We start from the raw sequence: 18,486 nt of genomic DNA on the forward strand, positions 1-18,486 counted from the left end.
TACAGTGCATTGTAGGCTGTATACTGTACAATGGACAAATTGTATGGCCCTGAACATTGTGCTTTCCATTTATTAACAGTACTGACTTCTCAATAGATTTTGACTGGTTGCAAGTTCATATCAACAAAGAACAAGAATTACAGTATCACAGAGACAAAGGACAAGTTGGTGAGATGCAGGGTACAGTACTGTAAAACTAGGGGTACAAGGAGGAGGAAGAACAAAAAACAAAATTGCAAAGAGCAAAGCATAGTAGTAATATCTGATCAATTTTGAGCTACTATGATAGAACATGTTTTAGTTCATCAAAAGACAATGACGGAAAAATATGAATATTTTATTAGATAAAAAATGTGCTTCTCCCTGAGGATTGTATGTTTTGAACAATGTGTTTTCTATTTTTCGGTGTATTGTTTACTGACTGCTTTAGAGTGTATATAATTTTGATCACTTTGTTTATGATAGGAGAGCAGTGTTTGATTTTGAACACAGGTACAACTGTTTTGAGGCAAATGTTTCATTTTGCAAGAGGAGTCAGAGGTTATGTAAATAGTGCTTGAAGATGAGGTTTTGTGTTGAATGTTTTCAGGAAATGGAGCAAGGTTTCAGAAATTGTGTTTTAGCAATTGAGAAAAACTGTAAGTCCTGGACTGCACCAGATTTTATGTTTATCTTTATTTAACTAGACAAGTCAGTTAAGAACAATAGTTTGACCTACAAACTATTTAAAATAGCTGAGACTCTCACAAGCACCCATGTGTAACATGTTTTGCTCTATGATGCTCACAAGCTACACAGGAGTCGTTAGAAGATCATAGGAAATCCCAGGGCATAATGTCTATAATACTGCAATAAGTTCACACAGGCAGAAAAAGGCCTATATCATTTTAAAACAGGTTCAAAAATGGGAGAGATGGACAAATACTGATTTCCAAACAAAATGGGCAACATTCTCAAAAGATGCCCTTGCATTAAAGTTGAACTTTTCATATATTGCTTGTATAATAGCCTATACAGTCAACTAAAGATATGGTAATCTGTTCTTTTGAAATAGCCCACATATTCCATATCATGATGAAGCTAAATGAAACGTTTGTGATGTTGTCCTATATTGAATTTACTTATTAGACTGTTAAAATGTAGGGAAAAAGGCAGACGTTGTATATACTGTTAACATTGGATTTCTCTGGTCTGAATTGCATAATCATTTTTGTTTTCAGATGTTTTCCGTTGGTAGACCTACTCATGTGTCTCTCCTCACTTTGAAATCCTGCTCACCAATGTCAAATCAAATCAAACTTTCTGCCACATGCAAATAAAGTGCAGACTTTACCGTGAAATACTTACTTACAAGCCCTTAACCAACAGTGCAGTTCAAGAAGAAGATATTTACCAAGTAGGCAAAAAAATAGTTATAATAAAAAGTAACACAAGAATAACATTAACAAGGCTATATACAGGGGGCACTGGTACTTAGTCAGTGTGCAGGGGTACAGGCTAGTTGAGGTCATCTGTACATGTCGGTGGGGCTGAAGTGATTATGCCTTAGTCACTCAACAAACAAACATTGAGTAGCAGCAGCGTACAAGAGGGTGGGTCAATGTAAATTGCAGGATGGCAATTTTTATGAATTGTTCAGCAGCTTGGGAGTAGAAGCTGTTGATGAGCCTTTTGATCCTAGACTTGACGCTCTGGTACCGCTTGAGAAAACAGTCTATAACTTGGGTGACAGGAGTCACTGACAATTTTATGGGCTTTCCTCTGACACCGCCTATTATATAGACCCTGGAATGCAGGAAGCTTGGCCCCAGTGATGTACTGGGCCATTCGCACTACCCTCTGTAGAGCCTTGTGGTCAGATGCCCAGTAGTTGCCATACCAGGCGGTGATGGAACCGGTCAGGATGCTGTGGATGGTGCAGCGGATCTGGGGACCCATGCCAAATCTTTTCAGTCTTCTGAGGGGGAAAAGGTTTTGTTGTGCCCTCTTCATGACGGTCTTGGTATGTCTTGACCGTGATAGTTTCTTGGTGATGTGGACACCAAGGAACATGAAAATCTCAACCTGCTCCACTACATCCCCGTCAATGTTAATGGGGGCCTGTTCGGCCCTCCTTTTCCTGTAGTCCACAATCATCTCCTTTGCCTTGCTCACATTGAGGGAGAGGTTGTTGTCCTGGCACCACCCTGCCAGTTCTCTGATCTCCTACATCCTGTCTCATCGTTGTCGGTGATCAGGCCTATCACTGTTGTGTCGTCAGCAAACTTATTGATGGTGTTGGAGTCATGTTTGGCCACACAGTCGTGGGTGAACAGGAAATACAGGAGGGGACTTAGTACACACCCTTGAGGGGCCCCAGTGTTAAGGATGAGTGTGGCAGGCGTGTGGTTTCCTACTCTTACCACCTGGGGGCGGCCCGTCAGGACGTCCAGGATCCAGTTGCAGAGGGAGGTGTTTAGTCCCAGAGTCCTTAGCTTAGTGATGAGCTTCGTGGGCACTATGGTGTTGAACGCTGAGCTGTAGTCAATGAACAGCATTCTCACATAGGTGTTCCTTTTGTCCATACCAAAGCTGATAATTGTGACTTGATTGAATTTTAATTATTTGAATAATAATAATGATGATGATGGTGAGAGCCCTAAACCCTTTAATCATAGGCTATTGTTTCTTTTTGTCTCGAAAGTCACATTGTTTTCTTGCTTTAATCATGTGACAAATAGTCTGTTTTAACTGAAACGTCGAAATTTCGGCCATTTATAGGATATTTTATTTTCCACATGAAATGTTTATCGTCATAACTGATCAAAATTCGGTATGCTATAGCCTACAGATAATTTTCTGCCAATATGTACAAATACATTCTAGGCCATATAACGAACAGCTATGCATGATTTAATGAAAAGCAGCAAACAGACACAACATTGTTTCACATTATTTAATAAAAGACTCATTAACAGAAACAGGCCATGTGATATATAGCTGTCTTCACAGTTTCCCGTCAAATAGGCTTACAAGGGAACTCTGTATCTCCACGAAGTTGATTGCGTGAGGGGGTCTGTGCTCATCAAAAAGACATGTAAGCTCAAACTGTGTGGACACCAAGGAACTTGAAGCTCTCGACCTGAAGTTCCTTGAAGCTCTCGACTTGAAGCTCTCGGTCCATCAAGGTAGATGCTGCGTGCTTGCCCCTCCGTTTCCTGTAGTCCATGATCAGGTCCTTTGTTTTGCTAAAGTTGAGTTGAGATCAACTTTAGCAAGGGTCCTGATCTTGGTGATGAGCTTGGAAGGGACTATGGTATTGATTGCTACACTGTAGTCAATGAGCATAGTTATTCCTTTTGTCCATGTGGGTGAGGGCAGTGTGGAATGCAATAGAGATTGCATCATCTGTGGATATGTTGGGGCGGTATGCAAATTGGAGTGGGTCCAGGGTGTCTGGAATGATAGTATTGATGTGAGGCCTGACCAGCCTTTCAAAGCATTTAATGGCTATAGATGTGAGTGCTATGGGACGATAGTCATTTAAGCAGGTTACATTGGCGTTCTTGGGCATGGGGACTATGGTGGTCTGTTTGAAGCAAGTTTGTATTACAGACCGGGTCAGGGATAGGTTAAAAATGTCAGTGAAGACACTTGCCAACTGGTCAACGCATGCTCTGAGTACGCGTCCTGGTATTCCGTCTGGCCCTGCGAATGTTAACCTGTTTAAAGGTCTTACTCACATCGGCTACAGAGAGCGAGATCACACAGCTGGTGCTCTCATGCATGATTCAGTGTTGCTTGCATAGATGGCATTTAGCTCCTCTGGTAGGTTTGCATTGCTGGGCAGCTCACGGCTGGGTTTCCCTTTGTAATCCGTGATAGTTTGCAAATCCTGCCACATCTTTCAAGCATCAGAGCCAGCGTAGTAGGATTCGATATTAGTCCTGTATTTAGACTTTGCCTGTTTGATGGCTTGTCGGAGGTATTTGAGGGATTTTTTTATAAGCGTCCAGATTAGTTTATGCGCTCCTTGAAAGCGGCAGCCTTTACCTCAGTGTGGATGCTGCCTGTAATCCATGGCTTCTGGTTGGGGTATGTATTTACGGTCACTGTGGGGACGATGTCGTCAATGCACTTACAGTGGGGCAAAAAAGTATTTAGTCAGCCACCAATTGTGCAAGTTCTCGCACTTGAAAAGATGAGAGAGGCCTGTCATTTTCATCATAGGTACACTTCAACTATGACAGACAAAATGAGAAGAAAAAAATCCAGAAAATCACATTGTAGGGTTTTTAATGAATTTATTTGCAAATTATGGTGGATTTTCTGGATGTTTTCTTCTCATTTTGTCTGTCATAGTTGAAGTGTACCTATGATGAAAATTACAGGCCTCTCTCATCTTTTTAAGTGGGAGAACTTGCACAATTGGTGGCCGACTAAATACTTTTTGACCCACTGTGTGTTAAACTCCTCAATGTTATCAGATGAATCCGAGAATATATTCTAGTCTGTGCTAGCGAAACAGTCATGTACCTTAGCATCTGCTTCATCGGACCCCTTCCATAATGAGTGTGTCACTAGTACTTCCTTTTTTAGTTTTTGATTTTAAACAGGAAGCAGGAGGATAGAGTTTTCGTGTGATTTTTCAAAGGTAGGGCCTTGTACAGTATGTATCTTTGTGTGTGAAGAAAAGGCGATCTATGAGTTTTTCAACTGTAGTTGCAAAGGTGGCATGCTGGTAAAAAAAAGAAGTTTTTTTCCCCTGCATTAAATTTCCCTGCATTAAAATCACTGGTCACGAGAAACGCCACCTCTGGATGTGCATTTTATTGTTTGCTTATGGCCGTATACAACTCGGTGAGTGCGGTCTTAGTGCCAGCGTTGGTTTGTTGTGGTAAATAGACAGCTACGAATAATGTAGATGAAAACATTCTTGGTAGATAGTATGGTCTGCAGCTTATCATGAGGTATTCTAACTCAAGTGAGCAAAAACTCGAGACATCCTTAACATTAGAGATCGCGCACCAGTTGTTGTTAACAAAGAGACACAAACCTCAGGTAACTTCACTGTTAAAAATGTCTTATGGTACACTACCAGCTACTGGTTGCCGTGAAAATACGATAAATATACAATAAATTACTGTGTTTTTTTTCTGCTAAATTAAGGAGTTTTTGCTGTGTGCTAATTCATTGGGATTTGAACTCAAAACCTGTTGGTTATTAACTACTTGAATTTCCTGCTGTGCCAACAGGTCAGTGAGAATCCAATATAAAAATAATATTAAAATACTCTTTGAAGAGGTAGTGTTTCAGATGTTTTCAAAAGATGGACAGGGACTCTCCTGTCCTAGCTTCAGGAGGAAGCTGCTAATCTCGCTGCTCCAAAGGCATGTACCATGGTCTTGTAGTGGATTCAGTGGATTGTGTGGAGGAGCAAGGTGACATTAGAGACCTTGGGAAGCTTGAGCCTCAGGAGGACGACAGCATACTGGATAAATTGCAGGGGTTTTATGGCACAAGCGAGGAGCCTAGTCTGCAGCAGGTTGCAGTAGTCCAGATGGGAGAGGACAAGTGCCTGGATTAGGACCTGCGCCACTCGTCAGTGATTTTTCCCAGTCAGAGCTTGTTTTTCCCCTAAATTCCCAGTTGTCTTGAATGTACTGACATCGGAAGTTCCGAGGTCCCAGTTGTATTGAACGCAGGATTATTTTGAGGAATACAGGTGACAGCAGTTAAACCAGTATTTAAGATATTTTCTACAGTTAACTTATGCAGCAGCATATAAGACATGTTTGGACTCACCTTGCTGTGCTCTCTTGAACAGGAAGGTGGCACGGCGGTCCTCCGTGGGCCAATTTTGTCATCAAAGTCTGGCATTCTCTGTGCTTTCAAGACAACTGGGAACTCGTGAAAAAACGAAGTTGAATCATGATGACGTCATTAATCTTCAGGTCATACTGTAGCTCTAGAAAGAGGCCTGAGTTCCTGACTTCGGTGAATTCGGAGTTGGATGACCGTTCAAAACGTATTTCCCAGTTGGTGCTAGTTTTTTCCCAGAATTCCCAGTTGTCTTGAACTTAGTGAAGTCAAGTATTCGCCATTCCGAGTTAACAGTTGTTTTGAGTATGGAACAAATCATGCTTCATTGACATCATGGCCAATGTTTAATGTTTATCATTTTAAACTTGGAAAAGAGACACTTAATCCCAGATTTGGGACCACACAGCCACTCCACAGGCTAGTGATTGCTTTACAATGCTTGCAGTTAGCTACTGCCACTGATTGTTTCCAAACCACTCATTGTTGAATTTGCGATTTCCAACTTGTGTAATGTTCATGTCCAATCGCAGATGAGCACCGATACATTTGGTCTATAATTTCTCTTCATATGACATGGATTAAAACGGATTTGCCAGTAGATTGTCGACTTGATTCATGATGATGACTGCTTGCTAAGATTTTGAAAGTATGATGTTGACACGATCAGTCCAATCAAAGCTACAGTAGATATAATGTGATCTGACATCATTTTATCCGTGGCCAATGACCTTGAGCCTTCTTGGATGGGCACTTCTAATTTAACTCTATGGCAGCACCCAAGGGGCTTGAATTTTCAAAGTCTACCGTTCGACTTGACAGTGATGTACTCTCCCCACGATTGACAGAACACTGAGCTAATCATGGTGCAACTGCAGCTTTATTAACTCAACAATTATTATAGCAATTTTTTTCACATTGTTTGCAAACTCATATGTGACATGTATTAATGCCAAAATAACATGCAAAACTGTTTTAGTTTGTTTCGTTTTTTTTAGCAAAGAAAGTGGGGCCAATTCAGGTGGGGCTCTGCCCTGAATGATGGGTCGCCACTGATCGTAATAATGTAGCTAACCAGATAGTATAACAGGCAAAAATGCTAACAATTCTTTGTGGCTATCTGGCTAGCTAACAGTAGTAGCTAGCCAGTTAGCTCTATTTACTTACTATGGGATTGCGACCTACGCACACTACAGTGGGTATAGTAGGCAGGTAACCATGTCAAAATGAACACAGCATGCATTTATTAACATATCAAGATACAATACTGTCGTCAGGCAATACATGAGATGTGAATAGTGTAAGACACAGAATTAAGCTGCTATTGCAGTATCTTGTAAATGTCATACTCGTTTGAACCAGACAGCATCAGATAGATGGCCGACACGTAGAGAGATAGAGGGGTGCTGTTTTAGTCGCTCGGATGCTTTCTCCTTCTGAGATACATTCAGCCTCTTGCTAATTGAAGGACAATTCTGAAACACATTTTTTAAGGGAAGCCTGGCTGCCTTTGACATCCATGAATACATGCCACTGCTTTCACTGCTGCAGTGTTTACGTGTCTTCTTGTTTTGATGTACATATTTAAGAGGTGTTGTATAATATTATTGCATTATTGACTTTAAGTCACATGAAATGTTTAGGACATACGTAAATGTTTGTGCATTCTTACCAATTTATGACCACTCTCTCGCCTAAGATGAACATGCCAATAGAAGTTGGTAAGACAGCACAAACAGATCTGGCACAAGGCTTGCCCTCTATTCCTCATCCCAAAGAAACAGCATCTCACCAGAAACATTCAGAAATATTATACAATTTAAACTCCTAAATAACAAAAAAGCTGTTTACACAGGAGCTCAAGTTCAAGTGATAAATCCATTGATCCTTTCAAGAGGTAACAATTTATCAGTCAATCAGATCAGTTCTATTTTCTTGTCACATTTTACAGTACCAATACTTCTGACTTTGTACTTGTTCAGAAAATGTACACTACATGACCAAAAGTATGTGGACACCTGCTTGTCGAACATCTCATTCCAAAATCATGGGCATTAATATGAAGTTGGTCCCCCTTTTGCTGCTATAACAGCCTCCACTCTTCTGGGAACGTTTTCCACTAGATGTTGAAACATTGCTGCAGGGACATTCAGCCACAAGTGCATTAGTGAGGTTGGGCACTGATGTTGGGCCATTAAGCCTGGTTCCAATTAATTCCAAAGGTGTTCGATGGGGTTGAGGTCAGGGCTCTGTACAGGCCAGTCAAGTTTTTCCACACCAATCTCGACAAACCATTTCTGTATGGACCTTGCTTTGTGCACAGGGGCATTGTCATGCTGAAACAGGAAAGGGCCTTCCCCAAACTGTTGCCACAAAGTTGGAAGCACAGAATTGTCTAGAATTCGTTGTATGCTGTAGAGTTAAGGTGCTTAGCCATCAAACTTCACAGTTGGCACTATGCATTCTGGCAGGACACGTTCTCCTGGCATCCCAGATTTGTCCTTTGGACTGCCGGATGGTGAAGTGTGATTAATCACTCCAGAGAATGCGTTTCCACTGCTCCAGAGTCTTATGGTGGTGTAAAGCTTTACACCACCCCAGCCAACGCTTGGCATTGCGCTTGATGATCTTAGGCTTGTGTGCGGCTGCTCAGCCATGAAAACCCTTTTCATGAAGCTCCCGACAAACAGTTGTTGTGCTGATGTTACTTCCAGAGGTAGTTTGGAACTCGGTAGTGAGTGTTGCAACCGAGGATAGACAATTTTCACATTACTCGTTTCAGCACTCACCGGTCCCGTTCTGTGAGCTCGTGTGGCCTACCACTTTGCGGCTGAGCTGTTGTTGCTTCTAGACATTTCCACTTCACAATAAAAGCACTTACAGTTGATTGGGGCAGCTCTAGCAGGGCAGAAATTTGACGAATTGACTTGTTGGAAAGGTGGCATCCTATGACGGTGCCATGTTGAAAGTCACTGAGTTTTTCAGTAAGGCCATTCTACTGCTAATGTTTGTTTATGGAGATTCCATGGCTGTGTGATAAATTTTATTCACCTGTCAGCTAAGGGTGTGGCAAAAATAGCCGAAAACATTAATTTGAAGGGGCGTCCACATACTTTGTATATATAATGTATTACATTGACAAAAATAAAATATGACTCTCCAGTGCTCCCTTGTGGAGAAATGCAATTATTGACAGCAAGAAATAAACAGACACGTTAATCCAAAAACTGCACATTTCCCAACTACACAATACAAATATCTGAAAACATACGCATACTGTACAGTTTGAACGTATAGTCAAATAAATATGTTAATACAATAACCATTCTCTAAAATGTAATGATAGCACACAAAGTATGTAACACATCTTCTTTGCAATTGTTGAAATATAAAATGTATATATTTCTATTTCAAGTATGTCATATTTGATTTGATTAACCTACTCATTTAATTATATAAACCTATTACCTACAGTACAGTTACATATATGATACAAAAATATTTGATTGATCACAATGAAATCATTAAGATGTGTTGTCTAGGTACAGTGCCTTGCGAAAGTATTCGGCCCCCTTGAACTTTGTGACCTTTTGCCACATTTCAGGCTTCAAACAAAAATATAAAACTGTATTTTTTTGTGAAGAATCAACAACAAGTGGGACACAATCATGAAGTGGAACGACATTTATTGGATATTTCAAACTTTTTTAACAAATCAAAAACTGAAAAATTGGGCGTGCAAAATTATTCAGCCCCCTTAAGTTAATACTTTGTAGCGCCACCTTTTGTTGCGATTACAGCTGTAAGTCGCTTGGGGTATGTCTCTATCAGTTTTGCACATCGAGAGACTGAAATTTTTTCCCATTCCTACTTGCAAAACAGCTCGAGCTCAGTGAGGTTGGATGGAGAGCATTTGTGAACAGCAGTTTTCAGTTCTTTCCACAGATTCTCGATTGGATTCAGGTCTGGACTTTGACTTGGCCATTCTAACACCTGGATATGTTTATTTTTGAACCATTCCATTGTAGATTTTGCTTTATGTTTTGGATCATTGTCTTGTTGGAAGACAAATCTCCGTCCCAGTCTCAGGTCTTTTGCAGACTCCATCAGGTTTTCTTCCAGAATGGTGCTGTATTTGGCTCCATCCATCTTCCCATCAATTTTAACCATCTTCCCTGTCCCTGCTGAAGAAAAGCAGGCCCAAACCATGATGCTGCCACCACCATGTTTGACAGTGGGTATGGCGTTTTCAAGGTGATGACCTGTGTTGCTTTTACGCCAAACATAATGTTGTGCATTGTTGCCAAAAAGTTCCATTTTGGTTTCATCTGACCAGAGCACCTTCTTCCACATGTTTGGTGTGTCTCCCAGGTGGCTTGTGGCAAACTTTAAACGACACTTTTTATGGATATCTTTAAGAAATGGCTTTCTTCTTGCCACTCTTCCATAATGGCCAGATTTGTGCAATATACGACTGATTGTTGTCCTATGGACAGAGTCTCCCACCTCAGCTGTAGATCTCTGCAGTTCATCCAGAGTGATCATGGGCCTCTTGGCTGCATCTCTGATCAGTCTTCTCCTTGTATGAGCTGAAAGTTTAGAGGGACGGCCAGGTCTTGGTAGATTTGCAGTGGTCTGGTACTCCTTCCATTTCAATATTATTGCTTGCACAGTGCTCCTTGGGATGTTTAAAGCTTGGGAAATCTTTTTGTATCCAAATCCGGCTTTAAACTTCTTCACAACAGTGTCTCGGACCTGCCTGGTGTGTTCCTTGTTCTTCATGATGCTCTCTGCGCTTTTAACGGACCTCTGAGACTATCACAGTGCAGTTGCATTTATACGGAGACTTGATTACACACAGGTGGATTGTATTTATCATCATTAGTCATTTAGGTCAACATTGGATCATTCAGAGATCCTCACTGAACTTCTGGAGAGAGTTTGCTGCACTGAAAGTAAAGGGGCTGAATAATTTTGCACGCCCAATTTTTCAGTTTTTGATTTGTTAAAAAAGTTTGAAATATCCAATAAATGTCGTTCCACTTCATGATTGTGTCCCACTTGTTGTTGATTCTTCACAAAATAATACAGTTTTATATCTTTATGTTTGAAGCCTGAAATGTGGCAAAAGGTCGCAAAGTCCAAGGGGGCCGAATACTTTCACAAGGCACTGTATATACAGCACCATGAAAAAGTATTTGCCCCATATTTGTGATACTGAATCAGAACTTCAACCAAACCTAATATTAGATAAAGGGAACATGAGTGAACAATAACACGACAATTACATATTTATTTCATGAACAAAGTTATGCAACACTCAAGAAGTAATTGTGAAAAAGTAATTGCCCCCTTACACTCAATAGCTGTTTGCGTCACCTTATCTGCACTTCCTGTAGTTGTTGATCAGTCTCTCAAGTTGCTGTGGAGGAATTTTGCCCCACTGTTCCATGCATAACTGCTGTAACTCACCGACATTTGTGAGTTTTCAAGCATGAACTGCTCGTTTCAAGTCCTGCCACAACATCTCAATTGGGATTAGGTCTGGATTTTTACTAGGCCATTCCAAAACATTAAATGTGTTGCTTTTTAGACATTTTCATGTTGACTCCGTATAGGAGTAGCAGCAACGAGACAAGACTGTAACTACCAATTGGATACCACAAAAAAGGGGTACAACTTTTAAAAAATTATAATAACAAGTATACCATTTTTTTTAAACTCAGGTTCCCTTTATTTAATATTTGTTTTTGGTTGAAGATCTGATAACATTCAGTATTTAAAAAATCAAACATTTAGAAAGGGGGCAAATACCTTTTCATGGCACTGTATTGTATTGATTGCTCAAATATGATATTTTATATAAATAAATTGAAATTTGTATTTATAAAATCTGGTTCTGTATCTCTAAATAAATGCAATGTAATCCAGGAAAACAGGAGTGCACAGTTTCAAAAACACAACCCATACTAGACTATATCATTCATTCATTCATGTCGATTTACACATCTATTGTTAATCACAAAAAAACAAGAGGGTCTAAATAAATAATTGTACAGTGTAGTGCTCCAGATGTGCTACTGCACTGTGCAACATGTTGCAATTACAATCCATAAGGTAGAAGTGGCAGTGGTGTAATGTACTTAAGGAAATATACTTGAAAATACTACTTAAGTAGTTTTTTGGGGCATCTGTACTTTACTGTACAATTTGTATTTTTCACATCTTTTACTTTTACTTCACTGCATTCCTGCAGAAAATGATGTACTTTTTACTCCATGCATTTTCCCAGACACCCAAAAGTACTCGTTACATTTTTTATGCTTTGCAGGACAGGAAAATTGTCTAATTCACACACTTATCAAGAGAACATCCCTGGTCATCCATACTGCCTCTGATCTGGCGGACTCACTAAACACATGCTTCGTTTTTAAATGATGTCTGAGTGTTGGAGCATGCCCCTGACTATCAGTAAATAAAAAATAAAAAATGATGCTGTCTTGTTTATAAGGAATTTGAAATAATTTATACTTTTACTTTTGATACTTAAATATATTTTAGCAATTACATTTACTTTTGATACTTAAGTATATTTAAAACCAAATACTTTTAGACTTTTTACTCAAGTATTATTTTACTGGGTGACTTTCAAATTTACTTTAGTAGTTTTCTATTAAGGTATCGTTTACTTTTACTCAAGTATGAGAATTGGGTACTTTTTCCACCACTGATAAGTGGTTGTTCTTCTCTGTACACTTCAGGTTGATGAGGGGAGAGAGGTCAGTTGAACATGGACGATATAGGGAATAATTTGCCATTTCAGATGCAGGCACTGTTTGATTTCTTACTACTCTGGATACAAGCACAGTCCACTAGAGTCTATTGTAGTGACTAGAGCACACAGCCAGCAAAGCCCATGTCTGGCAAAAATAACAGCAAACAACCCAAACACAGCACAGTTCGAAATGCCCTGACACACAAGGCTGTGTATATCATTGTACTATGAAATATACTGTATATTGTAGATACTATAAGGGTTGCTTCAGTTGGGAATCTGGTCAAACGGTGGAAATTGTGATATAGGGACTCAAGGATTTTCCTGTAGAGTTCTTCGTCAGTCTATGGAACCCCCCAGCCAAGCCAATCAGTCAACACAACAGATACCACAATCTATAGAACAACATTCAAAGAGACCTCTCTAGAGACAGTTCTATCTGATATTTAGGGATTGAAGGAGAAGGAAAAGAGAGACATTTAATTTTTGTTCACTCAGACAGTGTGTGTGAGTGTGTCAGAGCAGGTGGACTCAGAGTTGTGTGTTAGGGTGTGTGTGTCGTCACAGATTGAGACAGAGCTGTGTGTGAGTGTGTGTGTGTGTCGGTGTGTGTGAGTGTGTATGTGTCACTGATGCAGGGCAGTTCCTTGGGGGAGGACTTCTCCAGCACAGAGATCTGTGTGACGGTGGAGCTCTCTGTGAATAGGGTGCGTCTTCTCCTACTGTAGCTCATATAGCCCTGGGTCTGCCACTTCCACAGACGCTTCTTCAGCTCCGCCTGCACCTAGACACATGCACGCACGCGCGCGCACACACACACACAGTCAGAGAGAGTGATATAGTAGTTGGGGGAGAGAGAATTGATGGGGGGAGAGAGAGAGAGAGAGAGAGAGAGAGAGAGAGAGAGAGAGAGAGAGAGAGAGAGAGAGAAAAACTCTCATTTAAAAGCACATTGAGAGGTCTATACAGTACTTAAGATAATCTGGACATTAGAGACTTGAGAAAGCAGTCTATTATAAGAATTTGGGATTTTCATCTTCGTCTCCGCAGTAAGAACACTGAGTGTTATTCAATCAAAGTTCTAATTATGTTGATAACCCCCCTGCTTACTTCTCCATTCAGGAAACAGTAGAGCAGAGCCACAAAAAAGCCCTAAGAAGAAGGAATAGAAAGTGAGTTGTACTGTACATCAGGCCATTTTGACTAGCTACGTTATTACAAGATCATATACAGCTGAAGTCGGATATTTACATACACCTCAGCCAAATACATTTAAACTCAGTTTTTCACAATTCCTGACATTTAATCCAAGTAAAAATTCCCTGTTTTAGGTCGGTTAGAATCACCACTTTATTTTAAGAATGTGAAATGTCAGAATAATAGTAGAGAGACTGATTTATTTCAACTTTTATTTCTTTCATCACATTCCCAGTGGGTCAGAAGTTTACATACACACAATTAGTATTTGGGTAGCATTGACTTTCAATTGTTTAACTTGGGTCAAACGTTTCAGGTCGCCTTCCACAAGCTTCCCACAATAAGTTGGGTGAATTTTGGCCCATTCCTCCTGACAGAGCTGGTGCAACTGAGTCAGGTTTGTAGGCCTCCTTGCTTGCACACAGGTCAGGGCTTTGTGATGGCCATTCCAATACCTCCAATACCTTGACTTTGTTGTCCTTAAGCCATTTTGCCACAAGTTTGGAAATATGCTTGGGGTCATTGTCCATTTGGAAGATCAATTTGCGACCAAGCTTTAACTTCCTGACTGATGTTTTGAGATGTTGCTTCAATCTATCCACATAGTTTTCCGCCTCATGATGCCATCTATTTTGTGAAGTGCACCAGTCTCTCCTGCAGCAAAGCACCCCCACAACATGATGCAGCCACCCCCGTGTTTCACGGTGGGGATGATGTTCTTCGGCTTGCAAGCCTCCCTTTTGTTCCTCCAAACATAACAATGGTCATTATGGCCAAACAGTTCTATTTTTGTTTCATCAGACCAGAGGACATTTCTCCAAAAAGTACGATCTTTGTCCCCATGTGCCGTTGCAAACCGTGGTCTGGCTTTTTTATGGTGGTTTTGGAGCAGTGGCTTCTTCCTTGCTGAGTGGCCTTTCAGGTTATGTCGATAAAGGACTTGTTTTACTGTGGATATAGATACCTTTGTACCTGTTTACTCCAGTATCTTCACAAGGTCCTTTGCTGTTGTTCTGGGATTGATTTGCACTTTTTGCACCAAAGTACATTAATTTCTAGGAGACAGAACACGTCTCCTTCCTGAGCGGTATGACGGCTGCATGGCCCCATGGCCCCATGGTGTTTATACTTGGGTACTATTGTTTGTACAGTTGAATGTGATACCGTCGGGCATTTGGAAATTGCTCCCATTGATAAAAAATTAGCTTTAATGACTCCAACCTAAGTTTATGTAAACTTCCGTCTTCAACTGTATTACGTCAAAATACACTTATTCAGACAGCGTCATCCCCAACACACGTTGCACGTCACATTCTGTACGTTGCATAAACACGCACGCACGCACGCACGCACACACACACACACACACACACACACACACACACACACACACACACACACACACACACACACACACACACACACACACACACACACACACACACACACACACACACACACGTGAGCAGGCATGCGATACAGGCACTCACGCACACACACATCTACCTGGAAGGATCCCAGACCCAGCTCTATGAAGATGCGTGCCTCCTCTCCTGTGTTCTCTGGTAGGAAGGCAAACACCATGTAATGCATCCCAAACAGAGGGATCAGGAACAGGGTGGACTTAGCCAGCCTCCTGCGCACACACACACACGCGCACACAAACAGCAATTAACCCTCTAGGTCAATGCGTAGGCATTTGTTGAGGGAGCCATTACAACTGTTCTGGTCTGAGATTTACTCATCACGCAAGCGTGGTCACTGAACCATCATCGTTGTGTGCGTGTGTGTGTGTGTGTGTGTGTGTGTGTGTGTGTGTGTGTGTGTGTGTGTGTGTGTGTGTGTGCGTGTGTGTGTGTGTGAGTGAGGAGGGGGGGGGGGGGAACTCACATGAAGTGGCCTGTGTTGTGTCCCCTGGCACCGGGAGATTTTAGCTTCTGGACCAGAATACGGATCACATTAATGAAGATGATGAAGTTGACCTTAAGCAGTGGAGAAAGAGGATGAGTTAGGGCTGAATACTTTACAACAACGGGTGGGTTAGGGTTGGAGTTGAGGCTAAGGGTAGGTTTCGGGTGGAGACCACGGTCAGGGTTAGATTTGAGGTTAGTGTTAGGTAAGGGTAGGTGAGTGTTAGGCTATTCACCAGCAGTGATGCAGTTATAGGCCCTTTGATAATCCACCAAATGAAGGCCACATCGGTGTCGTCCCAGCAACTACATTGGGACAGAACAAGATGATATCAGACAGTACTGTATTATAACCAATCTCCAATGGTATTACATTAGGATTCATGTATGAATTTTTAGGCTATATGACCATATCAATTCAGAGTAAATTCAAAGCAAATGCTAGTTTCCATACTTACCCTCTGTTATCATAGAAGTTTCGTGTCAGAACCCACACCAACAATACTGTGGTTGGGAGACCTAACAGACACAGAGAATGGACAAACATCAGCAAGATGCTGTAACAAAGCCATGCCTCTGAGTTGTTGAGGAGAGAGGGAGAAGGGAAGAGAGAAAAAGAGAGAGAGAGTGAGTGTGAAAAGAGAGATAGGTGTGTGTGCGAAAGACAGAAAGAGGGAGAGAGATAGAAAGAAAAAGGACAGATTGAGAAAGGTCACCTACCCCAGCCGATGAGTGTGTACCACCAGAAGTACTTATTGTGTGAGACAAAGGTGAGGGCAAGGAGGGTCTGGAGGTACATGCCCTCGACCAGCAACCAGAAGTAGTTAGCCAGGATGCTGAATTGGAAGAACGCCACTGCTGATTTACACGCCGTCTGCAGGAGAACACAATATACACACACTAAAAAAAATGCTGTGTTGTTTGGCTGACCCAATTGCTGGGTTACAGGCATTGGGTCACTTAGTTGTTGAATTGTTTTCTTTAAAAAGGAAAATGTTGGGTTGTTGATGCTGGGATATTGAGATATGACCCAGTGAGTCAGATCAGAAGACTGGAGGTGTGGCTTAGTAGGGGCGTGGCTGCCACATAGTTATTTTTGGCCAACCGTGAGAGTAAATGTCATTCCGGTTCATCTGTTCCGGTTCACTGACACTTTTGTAGTTTTAATGAGGCTTACACAAGTGTATGAGTTCCACAAAAACCCATGCATAACCCAATTTCGGGATAGTTACCACTATGTTACAATATGTAAATAATAATGTTATTAACTTTATATTATAATACGCAATGTGCAACAATATTCAAGGAAATTTTAAATTAAATTACCTGCACACTGCCACCTCCACCCCTCCCCTTCACCCTTGGGTTCCCCATCCACCATGCCAATGACTCCCTGAGACACAATCACACTTTCACACCTTTCTATAGTTGACTCTCTATTGCCTCGATCTCCTCTCTGTGCTGTGGATTTACTTTCTAAGTATAGAATTCCCCTTTTCTCTCAACTGGACGACTCGCTCTGTTTAGAAGCATGTATCAGCATAAAATATATTGAGGAGAAAGTCTCGACTCGCTCTCTCACAGACTCGTTTCAATAACTTAAAATGTGTTCTAGTGAGATTGTGTTCACCATCTCTCACTGTTCCCATACTACAAGATGAGTCATACACTCTGAAGGCAATGACATTCAAAGGAGGAAAGTTCTAGGATGAAGACTTATAAAGTTTCAGGAACTTAGTATAGATCTGTGGGATACTCGATGAACTTACATGAAGTTAATGTAGATACGGTATAGAATATCTAAATACTGTATATGGTGGTGTAAGAGGTAGAAGTCACAGGGAGTTAGAGACAGTTTAGGGACATTAAATCCTGTGTAGGAAGTGTCCTTTGTTGATGACATCATGGCACTCACAGTGGACATGAAGCAGTGGTCGAAGTTCTCATCAGCAAAAAGAACCCCATCCTTGATGAAGACGGCACTGGCTCTCAGGATGAACGAGGAGAAGAGGTTGATGTGGATGTAGTTCCTGGTACAGTGGAACTTCCTGTACGGGTGAGTTAACTTCTTATCAAACTGACCTCATTTCCTGTCAGGCGAGTTTAGAGGGTCCATATTTTCAAATGTATTCCCATAGAATATATAATGTACCATTATAAACTATAATACCTATATGAATGCAGTCCATTCTTACAGTGTTATCTATTTATCATGTATCTGTGTATCTCTTAGGAACTAATATTGGACTGAGTATGTCCTAGTGTTACCTGAACACAGCGAAGACAAAAATGGCTGATATGAGGGAGATGAGGGAGGTGGCGTATCCAGCAGTGTACACCTGACTGATGGTCAAAAAGTATGTTGTCTGGAAATCAACAGGAGAAAGGTAAAAAGAAACATGAAGTACTGGTTTTAGTATTTGGGGGGAGGTTCATTTATTTGCACCAAAGAAAACTAGTGAAAGACAAAACAGTACAGATAGAAAAATGGTGTGCAAGTGAAGTTGGAAACCAAAAAGGGCTTACGGTGCATTTGGAAAGTATTCAGACCCCTTGACTTTATCCACATTTTGTTACGTTACAGCCCTATTCTAAAATGGATTAACTTCTTATGGGCAGGACAGTAGCGTCCCACCTGGCCAACATCCGGTGAAATTGCAGAGCGGGAAATTCAAACTACAGAATTATAAATATTTAACTTTCATAAAATCACAAGTGTAATACATCAAAATAAAGCTTCACTTGTTGTTAATCCAGCCATTGTGTCAGATTTCAAAAAGGCTTTACGGCGAAAGCACACCCTGC

General features: G+C 41.0%; 1 pseudogene; it reads right to left on the reverse strand.

The window, feature by feature from the left end:
* Positions 1-13,022: 13,022 nt before the first annotated feature.
* Positions 13,023-18,486, reverse strand: part of LOC135555090 (pituitary adenylate cyclase-activating polypeptide type I receptor-like) — a 62,482-nt pseudogene continuing 57,018 nt past the window's right edge.

The sequence above is a fragment of the Oncorhynchus masou genome, chromosome 15 (assembly GCF_036934945.1).
Source record: "Oncorhynchus masou masou isolate Uvic2021 chromosome 15, UVic_Omas_1.1, whole genome shotgun sequence".
In the NCBI taxonomy this organism is placed as follows: domain Eukaryota; kingdom Metazoa; phylum Chordata; class Actinopteri; order Salmoniformes; family Salmonidae; genus Oncorhynchus; species Oncorhynchus masou.